Source organism: Pezoporus wallicus, unplaced genomic scaffold (genome assembly GCF_028554395.1).
Source record: "Pezoporus wallicus isolate ANWC-B61680 ecotype Strahan unplaced genomic scaffold, APGP_CSIRO_Pwel_v1 contig_3952, whole genome shotgun sequence".
Classification (NCBI taxonomy): Eukaryota; Metazoa; Chordata; class Aves; order Psittaciformes; family Psittacidae; genus Pezoporus; species Pezoporus wallicus.
This window is the reverse complement of record NW_026635034.1, coordinates 5,353,731-5,373,512: the sequence shown is the minus strand read 5'-3', so window position 1 is coordinate 5,373,512 and position 19,782 is coordinate 5,353,731. Positions and strand designations below refer to the sequence as shown.

Below are 19,782 nucleotides of genomic sequence, written 5' to 3'. Positions count from 1 at the left end.
ACTGTTTGCTTTTTCTTTCAGAAAAAGTCTTCTGGAAATATTTTGGTAGGTATGTCAGTGCTGAAAATTCAGCAAGAGGAAGCCTAGTTGCGTTGACTTTCTAACTTAGTTTTTATTATCATGTTTATTACACACACTTTTTGATTGGTTTTGCAGTACGTAATTGATACTGTATGCTGGCATTCCAGAAAAAATGCCCTTGAAACGTAAGGATTTGCATAAATCAAAGATGCTGTAGTTGTTATATACAAAATTGAAGATCCATGTAATTTGAAAAACACTTCTCAGGTATACTATTGACAGAAAAGGTGTGTACATTGTGCTCCAAACTGGGTTGTTGTGTTTGTTTTGGGCTTTTCTTCTGCTTCTATGCAGAATTAAGTAGGTATGTAAGCACTATGTACTTGAAATGCCACTGGTGATACAGAAATTAATGTAAGCAGATTTTCTAAATGATTCTTACAACTACAACAGAGGCCTGCAAGTTCTGACCAAGCCAGATTCATATCATAAAGCCAAGCCAACCTTATAATAAATCTGCAGTATTATTTTCTCCCTTACTCTGCTTCTCGTCCTCCCAGTAATGAGGAAAACAAAAACAGACTATAAACACTATGCCATTGAGTACCTGTCTGAGGGAGTTTTATGGTACTGCTGGAAAGAGACACAATTCAGTGTGACTCTGAAGCCATTTGAATTTGTAAAAGAAAAAACTTTTCACACAGCTTTTTCAGTGTGCAATGAGGAGCAGCAATGAGGTCCCTTCATCTCCCAAGGAAAAAAAAGGTGTTTATTTATGCAGTTCTTTCTGGTATTTTTGGTAGGTAATGCTCCTGCAGCCTTCCATCATAATGTATTTCCCATCATACCAGTCCTAATAGTGCTCTGCTCCCTGTTGTCTCTTTTCCAAATCCCTAGCACTTTAGAAACATGTTCCCTGAGTATTGGAACTCATTGGATTTCCCAGCAGGACACTATTCCAGGGCAAAGTTCAAGTCTGAAAGTATCCAGAGAACATGTCACATTCCACAAAGCTGGTGTGTTTTCTGCCCCTGTCCTGTGTGTCTTTAGGATCCCCTCTGCTCCTGTGGGAGAGTCGAACCCCTTTGGATAGGAGCATTGGAACTGAAGTCACTGGGCTCCCACCTTTACCCTCAGTGGCATGAGGGAAGCTTTCAGGGTCAAACTGAGCTACTGTATTCTCCATTCCCTTCAGTACATAGGATGTTGTACTTATTTCTTTTATCAGTGTCTCTTCGTATGAATAAAAAGATTTGCAACCATGGCTGAATGTAGCCGCTATGTGGATGGAGGACTGCCCAACAGCACAGCCATGCTCCCTTCTGACACAGAGCACATGATGAATAAAAGGACATCTGAACCCAAGTGTAAGGACACAGTGGTCAGAGGGAATGGGAAAAGGTATGATATAGATGGAGCTCAGTTTTAACACATGGGTTTTGTGGTTGATTTGGAATCTTATTTTCTAAGATTGCTCTTTCCTCCTGCACTGTTGAGAGAACCTACTTTTCAGAGCCTCTATGTAGTAATTCATTTTGAAGTACAGAGATGAAAAGTGCTATGAGTTATATTAGAAGTATAATTTTGAGAACTGAAGTAAGTAGTTGGTGGTGGTATAATTCAGCATCACAAGTTTACAATTCTTTATATGCTTTTTTTTTGTTGATTAGTTAAAATCTGACTGACACTTATCTCTACTAATATGTAAAGACTTTCAAGGTTTGGAGATTTTCTTCATTTCTTTATTTAAAACAAAAAAGTAATACACTTTCTAAGTGTTTTGGTAGGCCTAGAGCTTTGTCTTTTATGTGTATGTACCTAATTGCAATTTTTGTGTTGGGAAAACCCTGTTAATGTCCCCAGTGAATTAGGAAATTCATCTTGCACAGCTTGATATTGTTTTTCATGTATGTTTGAAGGTAGGTAAAAATGCAATCTGGCCCCTTAGTCCAGAATGTGGAGTTCAAAAAGCAATAGGATGGCTAGGGTGAGGAAAACTTCTGAAAGTACTTATCCCCAGCAACCTGGGTGGAAAAAAAAAACAAGGTGCTTGCTAAAGGTGTCTGGAATACATATCCCTTGAAAATCTGCAATAGGAATCAGCACTGTTTCTGTGATTCTGGTGATTGCTATTAGACACTAGCAATAAGAACATCAGAAATGAGTCCAAGCTGCACATTCAGACCTAAACAAACTTGCCTACAGGGGTAAATTATAAGAAAAAGCGCTTTTCATTCAAGGATTTCAATGATGTACAAGCATTAACTGCTCTTATTTCCCCAAAGAGAAAGAATTAGAAAACAGCTATTAAGCACATGGGTAAGCAGAAGACTTGATAGCTTAATGGTCAAAATACAGCTCTCTGGAGACCAGCATGCTAGAATGAAGGATGGAGAGATGCAGTAGTCCTTTCTTGCTCTCCTAAAGCTGCTGAGCTTAAACAGGGAGCACTGCCATCAGTACTAAATACTCCAAGGGATGCCTCTCTGACTATGCTAAGTATCTGGGATGCAGGGAACACATATAAGCACCTGTTGAAACAGTGAAGGAAACATTGCTTTAAGTGCATTCTGCCATCCCACCCCCATGCAATGCTCTTGCGGAATTTTACCTCGTGCAGAGAGAATGTCTCTCTTGCCCTGCTGCATCAACTGTTTCCTCCACCCCCAACAGAGCTCCATCAGCTCAAAGACCGAGTTTAACCCTGAATGACTTACCTAATATCTTAAAGCAAGGCAGTGGCTGAGGTGAAAATAAACGCAGTAGACCTGAAGGCTTCCAGTTAAATACTTGTTCTTGCTCTGAAGTATTAGTTCACAGCCTAAGTCTCAAATAAGGCAACATCCTTTCCAGAGCTGCTGATTCAGGATTGCATAAGTGGAAGAAATATAGGAGGTACCAAAAACATAGTCTATAAGTTTTCCAATAAAAATATCCAGAAATGTTATATTATACAGAAAACAATATTGCAAGTGCCAGAGAAGCTTTATGATTCATTTCCATCTTCCACCAAATTTAATTCAAGGTATCGATGGCACGGACAATTACTTCAAAGTCAGTTCTCCAAAACATTCATCTTTTTCTCCAGTGCACTCACTGCTTGTCATTTTCTTTTGCCATTCTTATACCTCCAGCATGCCTGATGGAAGTTGTCTGTGGTTTGTAATGCAAACCAAATGTTCCTTCTCTGTTTTTTTTTTTTTTATTATTATTTTTTCCCCAAGCTTTATTTTTCCAGCTTTAAGTCTAAAAAGCCCTAACTCAGTCTGTCTTCTGCAAACAAAATACATGATTTGATCTGTGCCCATTTGGTTTAAATTTTTGGTTGGATGTTGAACCAAGCATTTACAAGATGCAAATACTTTGGTGTAGCTCCCAGACTGAATGCCGTTAACCAGACAGTAGGAAAGATAGAACTTGTATTGACTAGCAAGAACTAGATGAGTTTTACATTACCAAGTGCTAACAGCATGATATCTTATGTCCCACTTTAATCTATATCTTATGATCTTTGTCAGATTCATTACTGAACAGTACTATTAGCACTGAATTATTGCAGATGTCTAGGATTTCCAGGCAGTAGGAAGAGCTAGAGATTTGGAAGTTTTCTGATAGAGTAAGGAACTCTTGGGGAGTTGAATTTACTGTTAAAAAATAAATTTAAAAAAAAAAGAGAAATTAAAAAATACCTAATCCTAAAATAAAAATTCAAAAGGAGGAACTTACAACAGCGAGGCAGACAAACCTGACTCCTGCAGAAGGCTGTTCCTCTTCATAGGCCTGGCAAAAAAAGACAGAGTGAATAATTGAAAACACACTCTTGTGGTGCCACGTGACTTGGTTTCAGTAATTCTGCTCAGTACATTGGAACGGAGCTATTGTTTCCTAATTGAAGAAAATGTCAGCAAGGATAGATAAACAAAAGCAATGGGATGCAGTATTGGGGAAACTGTTTCCAGCAGGGTCCCAGCTACCCAGAGAAGAAAAGACCATTTAAGGAGGTTGTGTCATTTGATTTTACCCATCGCTCACCGATCCTACGATTGATGGGGTTCTGGCATGTGAAACCTACTTGGGGGAAGGATAGGGGGGCAGCCAGAATCTGTGCTAATCAAGTGCAGGATATCCTGCTGGAGGCTGAGGTGGCAAGCATGTTTCTTGTAATATTTAGCAGATATTTTAAGCTAGTAAGGATTTCATAGACCACTTCTGCTCCAGTAGCAAAACAAAGCAGGAGTCACTTTTGAATGCCAAGCCCTTGTATTGTTCACCATGAAGTGGCATGGACCTTTAAACCTACCAGTCCTCCTCTTTACGGGCTAGACTGCAGCTCTATGATCCAACCTGATCAAGGACTCAGAATATTGTTGTTTTTTTTTCCATAGAGCATCCAGGAAATAAGAACTATTTCACAGATTCCAAATTGCCTCAATTACACTTTTCATTCGCTATAAAGTAAATGGTTCACAGTCTCTTCTACTGCTGTGGCAGCTCCCCTGATGAAGCACTACTTGAGTTGCAGCAACCATCAGTTGTGGAAGCAGGCAGCCACCTTTCCGCCATGTCCCTAGTCAGTCCCCAGTTGCCAATCTTGAGTTCTGCTCACACTGACAAATAAAATCTTGCTGCAGAAATCTACTTTCTCTCAATGAATTTATGTGATAAGGTACTTAGTGAGATTGTTACCCTCAAATTAAAAAAGATCCATAAAAGAAACAATTGTCTCTGAAAGAGTTTACTGAAATAGTGAGTCTCCTTTGGAATGTCCTCACAAACTAGAAATACTACACTTTTCAGGAAAATGTAAACAGAAACCTGAATTTTACACCTAGCCCTATCTGGTCATGGAAATGGTCAAGAGGAAAGTGCTTAGACACCTCCTGCCTTATGTGTTCTGTGGCTTGAAGGTCCTGGATCAGTTGGACTAACACTAAATTTGCAAAAGAGAGAGAGAAATTATAAAATATGTTTAAAATATTGCACTGATATGATCTCATATTTAGTGGTCCTGTGACTTGTAGATAAAACATGGACTGTGAATACAAGCATCAGCCCCATGAGAATGATGTACATCCTGGGAGAAAAAGTGAAGATGAAATCTCTGTTCTGCCCAGTGTCTACAGGAGCCCTGAAACACTCTGTCCTGAAAAAAATTGGCTAATTTATATTTTAAGTTTTTACAAAAAGAAGAGAATTTGCCACTGTTATGCCAACAATTAAGTTCTCAGGATATTAGTTCCCCAAAGGAAAACTGTCATAAAGAACAGAGTTTTAGCCTGGATCACTGGATGACAATAAACATGGAGCATTACACAACTCCTTTAAATTCTAATCTTGTAGAAGGAACAAGACACTGAGTAGCGAACAACAGTTATCAGGTAGCTTTTCTGGAAAGGAGGAGAAGTAAGGAGATGACTTTGTGTTTTGGGAAAGAATTCTTTACTGTGTTTGAATAGAGACAACAGTGGCCTTGTACATAAAATGAGGTTTTATAGTGCTAGTACCTTACAAATGAAATATCAATGAGGAAGCAAAGCCACATACTGTTTACCACTTAACTGTCTTACACTGTAGCACACACATGTTTTTGTTTAGCAATAGAGAACTCATTCACACAAAATCTCAACAGTCCTGAGTTTTGATCCAAACTGATTGAGCTGGAAGCTCAAAAGCATTGGAAAGCTTTTTTACTTTTTTTTTTTTTTTTCTTCCCATTGTCACATGCTATTGCGTTTCCTGACTGTGGGCTGAATACTGTAGTGCCTAAGCCACTGGGAGTTTTGTTCATTCAGAATCTGGACCTCAGCCAGGGCTAGCAGCAGAAACATAAATATCACAAGGAGGGGCAGATTTTTCATGTTGTTTCACTCTAACCTTTTGCAGTTTTTTCCATCGTCTCTGTACAGTAATTGTTCAGTGCCCAGTGGTGAACAGAAAAGCAGGGGTTTAGAAGCCACAAGGAAAAGGAGAGAGAGAACCTCTGCTGTGCCTGCCATGTTGCGTTAACGGTATGCTTTGATATTGGATACTGTGGTCAATCTTCACTACCTAGCTGTAAGGTGTTGTACCAGGAAAAGGGCAATAAACACTGATCAGAGGCTGGAATTTTGTATTAGAAGATTTAAATTATGTGGACTCTCCTTTATAGAAAGGAGCTGTATAGATAAAGGTTTATGAGATATTAGGTACTATAAGGAAAATCAGATGCATTTCTTCACTGCCTTCTCACGTAAGGGATGGGAAAATAAGAATGCAGTAAAATGAAGAGAGTTCAAACAAATAAAAGGAAGTACTTAAAACCTAGAGCAGAATTAATATGTGGAACAAGAATATAGCAGAAATCATGGGCACTTTGAAGTTAGCTGTTTTGCCTTTGATTTCAGTAGGACAGAGATTTCACCCAAAGATGTGAGTTGATGGAAATAATATCTGTAGTTAAAGGGAATAATATGCAGAAGGGGCAGCAACTCTTGCTTCAGAATAAAAGTCAAACAGTACTGTTCACAGGTAGAGTGATACTTCTGCCATGGGATAAGGTACTAGTTACCATAAAATGGAGTAACTTTTCTGATGTCTGGAGTTAGCGCCTATTGGAGGTGGGAGAAGGAAATAGAGGAGCCACTGAATTTATTCTTTATGACAGTTGCTCTTTTTTGTCTGACTAAAACCAGGATGTGTCTGGAACCATAACAGATACAGGAGCTGATCCTTCTTTTCCCCAAATTATTTTCCATATCCAAAGGTTAGGATTCTAGTGGACAAATATGCAGGCTATTCAGTACTAAATATTTTGCCTGTTGCTACTGGTGATAACCTTTTCCAAAAAGGAGCATATAAATTTAAACAGAACATTAGTACTGGGCAAAGCAAACCGAAGTAATGATGGCACTTAGCCTCGGTCTTGATCTCCACCCAGCTCTGAATATTACTTGTGTTAATAGGAAAGCAAGCCAATAGTTTGGAGTGTTCTAGTTTTTGTCCTTTCCTTACATTACTCAGCAAGCTGTTTAATTACTTTTGACTTAAACTCAGTCACAAATTTCACATTTTGCCATATTCCAGACAACAGTTATGTCGCACAGGACAATCCATCTCCTCGTTGCTTCTAAGCCAGGACTGGATTAGTCGTCACTGCCTTGGGTTTTGCAACTTTCACTCTGCCCTTCCGTCAAAACAGCAACATGGCATGTTGAGTCACCCTATGAGCACAGTTAATCCAGTATCCTTCTCCTTCTTGCTAATAGCAAATGCTTCAAAAGGATTACCTTGTAAAAAATGAGAGAGGTAGTAGAGAGCTTGCTTTCAGGAAGATTTTCTTCTGAGTACCTTGTTGGTAACAGTAGGCTGGCACTCTGAGGTTTTGTACGTATTCCAATATTGTTGGAGGTTTTTACATTATGATTGGATAGCCTTGTTTTAGCAGAAGCTACAGCTGCCTCATAATGGATAAGTATTGCATTATGTCAAATTAGATAAATCACTTTCTAAATCCTTTCACCACTTAGTACCTAACTTTTGCCAGGAAGCACAAAGACCCTTTTTTTTCTTCTAAAGATGAAATGAATCCTGTGTAATGCAACTGTAATTTATCCATTTCTGGCTCCCATTAAGATTTTGATTTCAAGAGCATCCAGAGGCAATGAGTTTCATGTGTTACCTAAAAATGTACTTCCTTTTAATTGTTTTAAATTCATTGCCTCCAAGATTTGTTCCTAGTACAACAACTAGGAAAAATATCCTGATATTCAAGTCTCTATCGAATCCTTCTCTCATTGACCTCTGTACTGACATCATCTTCTATCTTCTACATGCTTTTACCTTTTCTTCTTTTGCTTCAGCTTTCATATGGTTGGATCTCCTTCTTCAGATCCATTTTTTAAAATCCACTTCCTTTTGTGAACTTTATTACCTGTCTCTTTCATAATAGTGTCCCACTCTACAGCATTCTAGACTGTTTTCCAGTGAATTGCTTTCCTGTGAGTTTATAAGAGTTCCTAGACCTTATCTTTCCAAAAACATGTGTTGCATGACATGCACTCACACCTTATTCTGGTGTCCTTATTTGTTGCAATGCCTTAGAGATAAGCTGTAAAATATTGTTCATATACTTCCATGGAAGAGGGTCTAACACTGAGTGTCCATCCATCAAAAAGTATATTTACCTCATCTTGAGAGCACATTCTAGAACTCTGTGAAGAATATGTTACTGTAAATGTGCAATTCTTTGTTTGCAGAAAAAGTGGACCATGTCATCTACATAAATATTGTGTTCAGAGCATAGGATCGAAAAAAGACAGCTCTATAAATGTGAGGAGCGTTGACTGTAGCCATGGTGCAGCGTATGAGGTGCAGAAAGTATTGAACCCTTTTAACAGTGTTGTGGGTTGTGTTTGCTATTTTATTATTTTTGTACTGGGTATATAGACTACATGTAAGAGATTATCTTGGGTTTAGAGGAACATGACAGAGCATTTATGTCAGCTATGAAGCTGCTAAATATCTGGTACTGAAGAAAAGGTCCATCATTTTCTTAAAAGCCATTGACCAATACACAGTTTATAACTGTGCACCAGAGTAGTAAAAACATTATGTGAGCTTCCCTGTATGGTGTCATTCTAATTTAAAACAAATATTTTAAAAAGTTATGACTTTACCTCTTCTCTACACATTTCCAGTCACATACTGTTCCTTTTTCATCTGACTTTGCATTCCTTTTGGTTTATGTTCCCTTGAACTGTAGGCTGACATAAGGGGCCCTTTAGGTTGAATGAAAGGAGAAATATCAATTGCCAAAATTATGATTGAACTTACTCTACATAAAAATATCGTATGAAAATTTTCTCTGTATTTTTCATGAGTTGAGTATAAAAGGTGCATATGGACCTGTCTGGTTTTACATTTCATTGTGAGTCTGTGTTGGATTCTGTCATATTCTTTGCTACTGCCTCCTCCTTTACTCCTTGAACAGCCAGATATGAATGAATGGCAGTACTAAAGAGGTGAATGTGTTTAGTCCATCTGAGTACCAGTGGCAGAATTAGCTCAGTATTTTACAATCCGGTACAGGCACCACTTTCTACAGAAGCCTGATCTTGGTCTTACTGAACTCGGGGGTCTGTTGCAGAATCATAGAATCATAGAATAGTTAGGGTTGGAAAGGACCTTAAGATCATCTAGTTCCAACCCCCCTGCCGTGGGCAGGGACACCTTACACTAAATCATATCACACAAGGCCTCGTCCAACCTGGCCTTGAACACTGCCAGAGATGGAGCATTCACAACCTCCCTGGGCAACCCATTCCAGTGCCTCACCACCCTAACAGGAAAGAATTTCCTTCTTATATCCAACCTAAACTTCCCCTGTTTAAGTTTTAACCCGTTACCCTTTGTCCTGTCACTAAAGTCCCTAATGAAGAGTCCCTCCCCAGCATCCCTATAGGCCCCCTTCAGATACTGGAAGGCTGCTATGAGGTCTCCACGCAGCCTTCTCTTCTCCAGGCTGAACAGCCCCAACTTCCTCAGCCTGTCTTCATACAGGAGGTGCTCCAGTCCCCTGATCATCCTCGTGGCCCTTCTCTGGACTTATTTCAACAGTTCCATGTCCTTTTTATGCTGAGGACACCAGAACTGTACAAAATACTCCAGGTGAGGTCTCACAAGAGCAGAGTAGAGGGGCAGGATCACCTCCTCCTTCGACCTGCTGGTCACGCTCCTTTTGATGCAGCCCAGGATACGTTTGGCTTTCTGGGCTGCAAGCGCACACTGAAGCCGGCTCATGTTCATTTTCTCATCAACCAACACCCCCAAGTCCTTCTCCGCAGGGCTGCTCTGAATCTCTTCTCTGCCCAACCTGTAGCTGTGCCTGGGATTGCTCCCACCCAGGTGTAGGACCTTGCACTTGGCATGGTTAAACTGCATGAGGTTGGCATCAGCCCAACTCACAAGCATGTTGAGGTCCCTCTGGATGGCATTCCTTCCCTCCAGGGTATCAACCGAACCACACAGCTTGGTGTCATCGGCAAACTTGCTGCAGGCGCACTCAATCCCACTGTCCATGGCAGCGACAAAAATGTTGAACAAGACCGGTCCCAACACCGATCCCTGAGGGACGCCACTCGTTACTGGTCTCCAGCTGGACATTGAGCCATTGACCACAACTCTTTGTGTGCGGCCATCTAGCCAGTTCTTCATCCACCGAGTGGTCCATCCATCAAATTGATGTCTCTCCAATTTAGAGACAAGGATGTCGTGTGGGACAGTGTCGAACGCTTTGCACAAGTCCATGTAGATGACATCAACTGCTCTACTCCTGTCCATCAGTTCTGTAGCCCCATCATAGAAGGCCACCAAATTGGTCAGGCAGGATTTCCCCTTAGTGAAGCCATGCTGGCTGTCACCAAGCACCTTGTTGGTTTTCATGTGCCTTAGCATGCCTTCCAGGAGAATCTGCTCCAAGATGTTGCCAGGCACAGAGGTGAGACTGACTGCTCTGTAATTCCCCAGGTCATCCATTTTCCCCCTCTTGAAAATGGGGGTTATATTTCCCTTTTTCCAGTCATTGGGAACTTCACCTGACTGCCATGATTTCTCAAATATGATGGCCAGCAGCCATCCTTTAGTATTTCACAGATAGCATGCATAGTCCTGTCTGGCTTTGCTGGACTTGATGGTTTGAGTGCGGTTTTGGTTTCGTTTGGGGTTGGTTTTTTGTTTTTTTTGTTTTTTGAGGGTGTTAGGGTGTTGTTGTGGAGTTTTTGGGTTTGGGGTTTGGTTGGGTGGTTTTGTTTGCTTGTTTATTTTTAAATAGTACTGCCAGTGATTGATGAATTATGCAGTCTCTTCTTTTGGATGTCTGTGCCTGAATAAGATGACTTTACCACATTGTAAGTACAGTTGTCATTTTAACTTGCAAGGCTTTAGCAGCAGCTAATTCTGATTATTTGTCATTCCTAGTGCCAGCAGAGGCAAAGCTACTCAATACAGGCTGTTGCTTAACTGAACTAAGGAAGTCTTGAGGACCTTTCACATTCATGCTGCTTTACTTTATCTCTAAGGCTGTGACAGCTGGAATGAAGCCAAGTGGATAGTTTTATTTATGGTGTTGAAGACAGCAGTACAAAGCTGTGATGGCAGCTCTCTTAACTTCTGCAAACTATATCTTTTAAACACCAACTTTAGTTGGAATGCACATCACGTGTGTGTTGGCACATTATTTTTGATAGCAAGATGTGACTAGATTATTTTATAAACTTCTCGTAAGTGAAACGGTATAATCTGTCACATAAATAGCCCCTGGTAAGACACAAACTGAAAATGGTTTTGGTGCTTCATGAGATCTGATGACACTCTCATAGATGTGAATAGGTGCTGGAGTCAGCTGTAGCATCCTAAACAGTCTAGGATCTAGTGTCTTTAGAGATGACTTTTCCTCCATGTTTTGAAATCAACCTGCAACTTCTGAGCAGTACCTGATGTTAAATAGCTTGGAGCTAGTGACTGAGAGAGTCCTGATCCTGAGAGGATTCCCGCTCTTGGGTTTTGTTTTTTCTAAAGAACCGCCGGTTTCAAGTCCAGAAGTAGTTGTAATTAGCTAGTCTAAGTGACCTTCAAAGACAAAATTAACCTCTAATTCCTGTACTGATGGCCCCAGCTGAAGCATGTGTTTTAAAACAAGCACTAAATCTGAATGTAAATGCATTATTCCACTAATCTTGAAAACTTGCTGCACCCTCAGACAGGTTGTTACACAGGTTAGTTACCATTTCTTTTAAACATTGCTGTGTCCTGGTAATCATTTGCTTTATTTCTGTGTTTGTCAAAAAAAAGCTTGACTATTACTGCTTGGCACTACTTTAGCACCCTTTCTGAAGATAAGGAAGGGAGACCATGGAGCGGGAGGCACCAAAGAGCTTTATTTCATGGGCTAATATTTGGTTGCTTTGTTTTTTTTTGTGATGACCTCAATTTAAATGTCGGCTAAAATAACTGTTAGGTCCACAGTGTCTGTAGTCCAGGGCTACCAGATAGTAAGTAATTAAGCTCCATAGCATCAGGGAGTGGAAGGTATACTGTCATGCTGAAACCAGGACAAATACCTTCATCCATAAGAAATTGGTGTTACTCAGATGGCAGGTATTATACTCATTTTGCAGCTGAAGGAGGGAATGAGCAGCTACATGATTCAATTGTGTGATAGATTGCCTCCAGAGACATGGCTGTCTTGTGAATTGACTATCTGAAAAAGGCTGTCTGGACATGCACAAAAAGCTAGTATGTCTGTGAATGTTTAGAAGAGCACGTTGAGGATCTCACGATGCCATGTATTCCCATAAGCTTGGTCCTGGGAGTAGCCACTGACATGGGAGCAGACATGTGCTCAGGGAGGTCAAATTTCTACTAGGTTCTGTAGAAGAATTAATATTATCGCCTTTGGATTTCTGAAAAGAAACAGTCTCTTTTGGAATTTAAGTCCCAAGCGGTTGTCCAAAATCATGTTCTAAGACAACCATGGAACCACCAACATAACCCAGGTTTTCCTTTTTCCTTTTCTTTCCTTTTTCTTCAATATCTTTTAAAATTACTATAAACTTTGTCTTTTAATTCATGGAAATGAATCTTAGTAGACTTCACTCACACATTCAGGAGGTAAGAGTACCTATGCTTTTGGGGAACACATACAAGGACAGAGTTTTAAAGCTGGGGATTTTTTAAGTATTTTTTTGGTATTTCTGGACTCAAATTTATAAAATGAGCATAGCAAAAAGTTCAGATTTTGACAATGTCAGTTTAAGCTCAGCATTAATCTTGGGTTACATATAACTGAACCTTACCAACCACATCTAATACAAACCACTCACTATAAAGCAGTAACAGTCAGGCACAGCTCATTTTTTGGCAGAACACTGTACTGAGTGTGGAGATCTGCTTCCAGCTCTGATAGTGACCTGCTGTTCTGACTGTGGATAGGCTTACTTTCCATCACTTCTGAATCCTTGTCCTCATCAATGAAAATTGGTTGTGGCTGTCACATTTTTTCTTGGATGCATGGGATGGGGATTACTCTTGATGAAAAATGTTATAAGATAATTAAATGTTTGTTGTTTGTTTTGTTTTGGATTTTTTTTAATGGGACAATAAACGAAATAATTAACAGCTACTCGTGGAAAAGAGTAAGAATTTGCTTATGTCAAGTAATGATATTTTACCCCAAACTATCTTGTATTATGCAGAATCCATTGCATACAAAGTTTATTCCATATGATAAAGCATGCAAGTTATTTTATAGTGTACAGTGTGTGTCATACTGTAATATAGACAGCATAAATATTATAACAGCACTAGGCAAATAACAGCAGCAGATCACATCACCAGTGCTCTCTAATAGCAAAGAGCTATAAAAGTGATGAAGAGGCCATCATCTGTTGGGTCAGTCCTTCAGCATAAATTGCAGCAATTTGGCAACCCCCCAGCTTTATGTCAGCAGTTCACAGCCACAGGCTGGTACACTGGGGGAAGAGAGGAGTGTGTTGTTCCCACCTCCACCCTGACAGCAATCCCCCTGCAGAGGAGCAACAAAAGGTGCTCCAGGACCCCTCTTCTGTGTCTCCCAAGGGGCTGCCCAACTCGGAGCATACTAGCACCACAACAGAGGTTACACTGGCAATATGGATAATACAACATCAATATATGTGTGCTATGCTTGCCTGCATGTTTTTCCTGTAGGCTCATACTGTATAAATCAGTTACTAATGAGGCTCATAATAAAGGGTACTTTTAAGTGAACACTGCACTAATAATGCTGGCAAGGCTTCGAGTCTACAGAAGTTATTTATAGTGTATGACTAAACAAATACGTATCCCCTTTGAGGCTGAGACTCTGGAGCAATTTACTGATTTCCTGTATAGGCTAGTTCATACAGAGATTCAAGTAAATATTGCATTTGGATGTCTTGGTTAGAACTATGCTCTGAAACTGTAGTGGATAATCATATTAATGTTTAATTTTAAAATAGTTTGGAAATATCTATGTGTTTTCAGAGGATTACTACCCCTATCCAGTTCTCATGGAGAAATGCATTTTTCTGCATTGCTTCTTGAAAGAAAAATAAAATATTTAAAGAATAAACCATGCAGTTACACAGCAGTGTTGAAATGAGTACAAAGAGTATAAACAATTCTGGAAAAACAATGGGCTTAACCTAAAAAGAATAGCAATAAGCCCATATCCCCTCTCCTTTTCATCTCATTTTGAAATTAATTAATAGTTCTTATTTATGAAAATTAACTGCCAGCCAGAGAGATTATGTTGGTTTAAAATTGTTTTGAGTAATGAATCATTTGATTTGTGATTTTGTTTCTTTTCTGCCTATTCTAATATTGCAGGTTTACAGAGGCCTCCAAAACTGAAGAAAGCTACAAACTCACAAAAGACTTGGCTTTTATATGTGCCAGTAGAAATAGGACAAATGTGCAGTGAAATGAAAGTGTCCTAAATTAAGGTATGTCCATGCAAAGCATCTTTGTGTTAAGTCATAATGCTGATTGTTACTTCAAATTTCTCATATCACTTAAAAACAAAACAGTGATGACAGTAAATAGACAAAAACATAGTTTGTGAAACACCTCTGGTTTACCTCTCATTTGTTTACTCTTCTCTTAAATTCTTAATTTAAAACAGTTGAAAATTATACATGCTGACATGTAAAAAAAGATAACTGCATGATGCCTGAATAATTTGCTATAAAAATATAACTTACCTTTGCCAAGTCTCTTCTTAAAAGTCCACTGTTATCATGCCTTCTTGGTTATGAACTGTGCAGCAGTCAATTCCCAGTGTGTTAAATACTTGACAAAATAATATATGCAGTGTAACTCCACAGTGTTTGGATATTTGACTGTAACTCCTAAGCATTCAAAGTGACTACTCAGTATAACTTTTCCTTTGCAGAAAATGCCTTGCTATTTGCCAGCAAATCTTTAATACTTTAGATTGGGTATTTCCAACTACCGCCCTACTTGCTAGGCAGATGTGTATAAAAGAGATGTTATTTCACTGAATCAACCACTGAGATCGTAACCCTTTTCCTGTACCACAAACAGAAATGTAAAACCTCAGACTTTCCTTCTGGACGCTTACTGACTTGTGTCTGTTTTAAGAAAGCAAAACACAACTAGTCCAAGGGCTAATATATGGAAAATGTGTTAAAATGTTTTAGATCATCTCATTGCTTCTCATTCCTGCAGTTCATTGGTTAACTGGCTCATTCTGTGTTTATGTAGTTGCATGGTATAAATACAACACCTAAACTTCTCGCCCGAAGTTGAAATGATTCATTTATTGCTTTTCACCTCCCTCCCCCACCCCCCCACCCCCCCCCCCCCCCCCCCCAAAAAAGGAGAAAGAAAACACACAGTGCTCATTTAACCCAAGTGAGTGAAAACGCCTTTCATAAGGTCTGCAAGGGCTTTGGGAGTTTTTTCTTTGGTGAATAAAGTCTGTGTAGTTGGAGGAAGAGTTTTGTCTGAAGGTGGCAGAAATCAAGCAAAAGCAAACAGACACAAGCTAGGATGCTTTTGCTGTGTGAAAATAAGATAATAGTAAAGGAGGTGCAAATATTCATATTAGACCACTTCAGACAGATTCATTGTTTTCAGGAGTGGAGGCAGGAGAGAGGAGTTATTTTGGTGAGGGTTTGTAAGACTGCTAGTTCTTTGCTGTCTGTAATTACATCACTGGTCAACATTTATTTATTTTTTTTTGTGAGGTAATTACCCTAAATAGATAACATGTAGGCTTTCCATCTTCCTGGGTTCTTATAAATATTAGTTAATGAAGTGTTATAGCCACACTGGGGGAAAAAGCACAGACAAAATCCTGAGTGAAGGACATACTAAGAAGTGGAAAACTGGACTGGGTAATGACATTTCCTCTCCTCCTTTTTCTGTCCTGGAGAGAATGTGGCAATGTGATAAGACACTATTCCATAGGATGTGCCACACTGATTTCTTATACTGGCTGTGGATTCAGTCACTGTTAGAGGGAATACAATGGGTAACTCTTGCTCTCCTGCCTGTGTCCTAGCAATCATCTAAGTACCTCTAGCACAACTCTGATAGGACAGTGCTATTCTGCCTTCGTTCATCATCATCTCCAGATGGGTATTAGACTTAATCAAATTCTAGCCCTAACAGCTTGTTTCAGGACCACAGCTGGAATCAGCATGTCTAGACTAGCACTGATTTATTCCTGGCTCTCAGACCTATGTGCACGCTACTATTCCATATGCTTCCTGTTAAAGAGGTAATAATGCCATTTTACAGCACAACTTTAAATTTTCTTTTTTTTTTTTCCTCCTGTTTTTATTGTAATTAGGATTTATTTTGCTTATATGGGAAAATGTCCTGCTCCGGACAAGGCTGCTGCCAGTTCTGCTGGAACAGAGCAAAATTCCAGACAAACAAAATAAAGTTCACAAAGGAAACAGTTAAATTTTCTGCCTTCACTGTCACAGAAATGCTAAACACATTCGTAAGTTATATGAAACTGCATCAGTTCATGTTTTCCCCTTCTGGTTTCACAGCCCAGAACAGCAAAAGGACCTTGTGACATCTCTAGGCTCTGACATCTCAAGAGTTTAGTAATAAAAATAAAACTCCCCAGCAGAAAACAACACTCCACACCCTCCCACTGCTGAGAAAATGAGTTTCCCTTTTTCCTCACTTACCCTCAGACTAAACAATGTTAAATTTACAAATCTGACATCTATTTATAGCAAGCACTTTACCCTAGGAACCACAGAGTTTGGTGTATATCATTGTCCATAATCCACAGGACAGCTTCGAATCTAGTATGTCAAATGATTAGGAGAGAAACCTTCTGCCTTAATACCTAAGCACTATATGCACTGATGCATGCTATAACTCTAAGGCGAGGGAGGGAGAGAAGGGGTCCTCTGTGATAAATTAAGCTCTGATTTCATTCTTTGTCATTTACCATAGATAGTAATTGATAATGTCAACATCATCATGCACTTCTTGGTGGTCTGCAGAACATGGGGAAGTGGGCTGCTGTGCAGGTACTGCAGGGGAGGCAAATTAATGCATATCCAACAGTGCTGATAATCCTGACAGCAGACACTGAAGGAACTAAGCTGGTGAGCTGTGCCTGCTGTGAGGGGAAAGTGGGTTAAAAGGCCATGTTTGGAGCAGTGGGGTAACTGGTGTGAGATTGCGGAAGCAGCAGAGGATAGTTCAGATATGTAAGTGCAGGAGAACAATGGGAAGGAAAGAATTAAAGGAGGAAAGATCTCAAGTTAGGGTGCTAAACTGGATTTGAGAAGTAGGTACAGAATGAATAAAAGGTGCTTAGTATAGGTATCAGCTGAGCCTAAGCTGTATAAAATGTGGTGCTGGATTAGGCCCTGCAGATTGGGCTCCAGGGAGAGCAGAGAAGAGGTTCGGTAAGGAACTGACCCTTTCCTCTTTTCTCTGGAGAAGCAGGGAAATGACATTCAGGCTGTGTGCTCAAAAGCAGGTCATCCACAGTCTGTATGCCACTTTTCATCCATTCATCTCAGTAGATATAGCAAAGGTCAGTGGCTTCTGCTATCCTTGTTTACAAACTGATGAGCAGAGAAGTTGTTTAGAGAAAGTATTTTGACTTTGAAGGCCGTGATGATTCTGACAGCCTCTAAAAATCTTTCACTTTATAGAAGTGCCCCAAATCCCTTTTAATTCCCTTTTCCAGGGGATGCCTGTTTCTTTTCAGATAATGAAAGCTAAATAATCTAATCTTACAAGGAAGAACACTTTATTGATGTATTTGATAGTCTTGTTATTATTTCTAGTATTAGTCTCTAACCCATCTTTAATATAGCCTGACATTTTGTTTGCTTCTTTGACCGCTACTGCACACTGAGTAGAAGTTTCCATTAAGCTGTCCACAGCAACGCCTAGATCTTTTTCTTGAGTGAGTTTGCAAATCATCTCTGCATATGAATAATTCAAATTATTCCTTTCAACACACGTTACCTCACAGTTACCCGCACTAAATTTCAGCTGCCACCTTGTCCAGTCCCTTCCTTTAGGGTTTTGGTTTGTTTGTTCTTTTTTGTTTTTATAGTTGTGGCTTTTCTACACAATCATGTATAATTTCCCAATTAGGATGTCTCCGCTATTGCAAGCTTGCTTTCCAGGTGAGTAGTAAATATATGAAATTAACCCCAGTTTTGGTGTAGCTCTTGGGATCCCCTTTTCTTCATATCCCTCCCAGCTCAAAATAACTATTAACTTGTATTGTGTACTCAGTCTGGATACTTTCTGAGTCGTATTTTTCTTAGTCCTCTGTTATTCTTTACCCTTAAACACCTTATGCCATTTTAAATATACAGCTAGGTTATACCTCTAAAGTTATACTTTTATCCTTTACACTAATATCTTTAATAAAGAATTTAATGGCAATTGGCTGTTAAAATGCTGTATGGACAAAAGCAGACAAAGTAGTTATAGGTAAAGCTAGCACTTACCTAGAGCAGCAGAATACCATGAGACAGAAAATTGTAATCTCAATGCACAAAAAGTCCTTTCCAGTCTCCCAAGAGCAGCATGGAGTAATTCACCAACAGCTGAAGTCAGTATAACAGCTCCCAGGTGTTCTTAGCCTAACTACTGAGCCCAAGCACATACTTCTGTGCATCCAACCTCACTTCTCCATCTCTCCCTCCCTCGACTCTGGGGGAAACAGTTTGTGCTAATCTCAAGCTGCTCAAGCAAACAGAAATGAGAATAGGGGGGTTGGAGGATGCAACTTTTTCCTTTAGCTAGCCCCAGGCCACCCACCCTCACCATGGACTTGGATGTAGCCTTGAAAATGGATGCATGTGCCAAAAAGCGTCAAGGAAAAAACAGCATGCTTACTACTGAATAAAGCGTTAAGCGAGCCACTCTATGTCCAAGTCTGGCATCCACTCTTTTTAGCACAGATGTTAACAAGGTGGGAAGAGTTCAGAAAACAATTATAAGAAGTCTGAGGAATGTGTTTTGCAGTAAAAGACTGAAGAATTTGTTTTATTTTCTTCCAGCAGATTCTTGCAACGTGATTTCTTTGTTGTCTGTGTACAGACAGAATTCAGAGGACTGGGATTTGAAGGCAGATATATTGGAATCAGAAATATGGTTAAATGAAAGTTCAGCATTAAGGTAATTAGAACTTTCTGGAATGTTTATTCTGCTCTATGCAATTTAACACAGCGGAGATGTACTTTTTTGGGGGCATAGTAACTAATCTCATTTCAACAGTTAGTACTCCCATAACCAATTTTGGGAGCTGTTTCTGTTTAGTTGTGTCTTCAAAAGCATGCCCAGCCATTCGTATTTTCCATTAATATTCTTCTGGATTGGAAGAACGTAATATAGTAATTGGCAAAATCAGATAAAATAGATCCAACTCACTAATGGTTTGTTTTCTTTACCTAAGTGAAGCTATTAATTATAACTTATTAGGTGTTGCCCTGATTGTACTCAACATACAAACGTTACATACATCAATGAACTTTGAGCTGTAAACCCAATACACTTTCTATTCTATAATCAGTGGCTTTATCATACCAAGATCTTTTTGCAGTTACAGGACCTATACAAGGCAAACTGTTTTTAACTGTGTCTAAGGTGGATTTTTTGATCTCTAAAACACTCTTTGAATGAACTTTTTTAACTTTGATCAATGAAAGAGAAAAGTATAAAGACAATACTTCATAGCTTATT

At 39.5% G+C, this 19,782-nt stretch overlaps 1 long non-coding RNA gene across 1 annotated transcript; it reads right to left on the bottom strand.

Annotated features, from left to right (window-relative positions):
* Nucleotides 1-3,711: 3,711 nt before the first annotated feature.
* LOC130609699 (uncharacterized) lies at nucleotides 3,712-15,118 on the bottom strand. Its single transcript, XR_008974860.1, has 3 exons — nucleotides 14,778-15,118; nucleotides 8,676-8,777; nucleotides 3,712-3,801 (listed from the first exon to the last, which is right to left on the bottom strand). It is a non-coding gene; the product is annotated as an uncharacterized LOC130609699 (long non-coding RNA).
* Nucleotides 15,119-19,782: the final 4,664 nt, after the last annotated feature.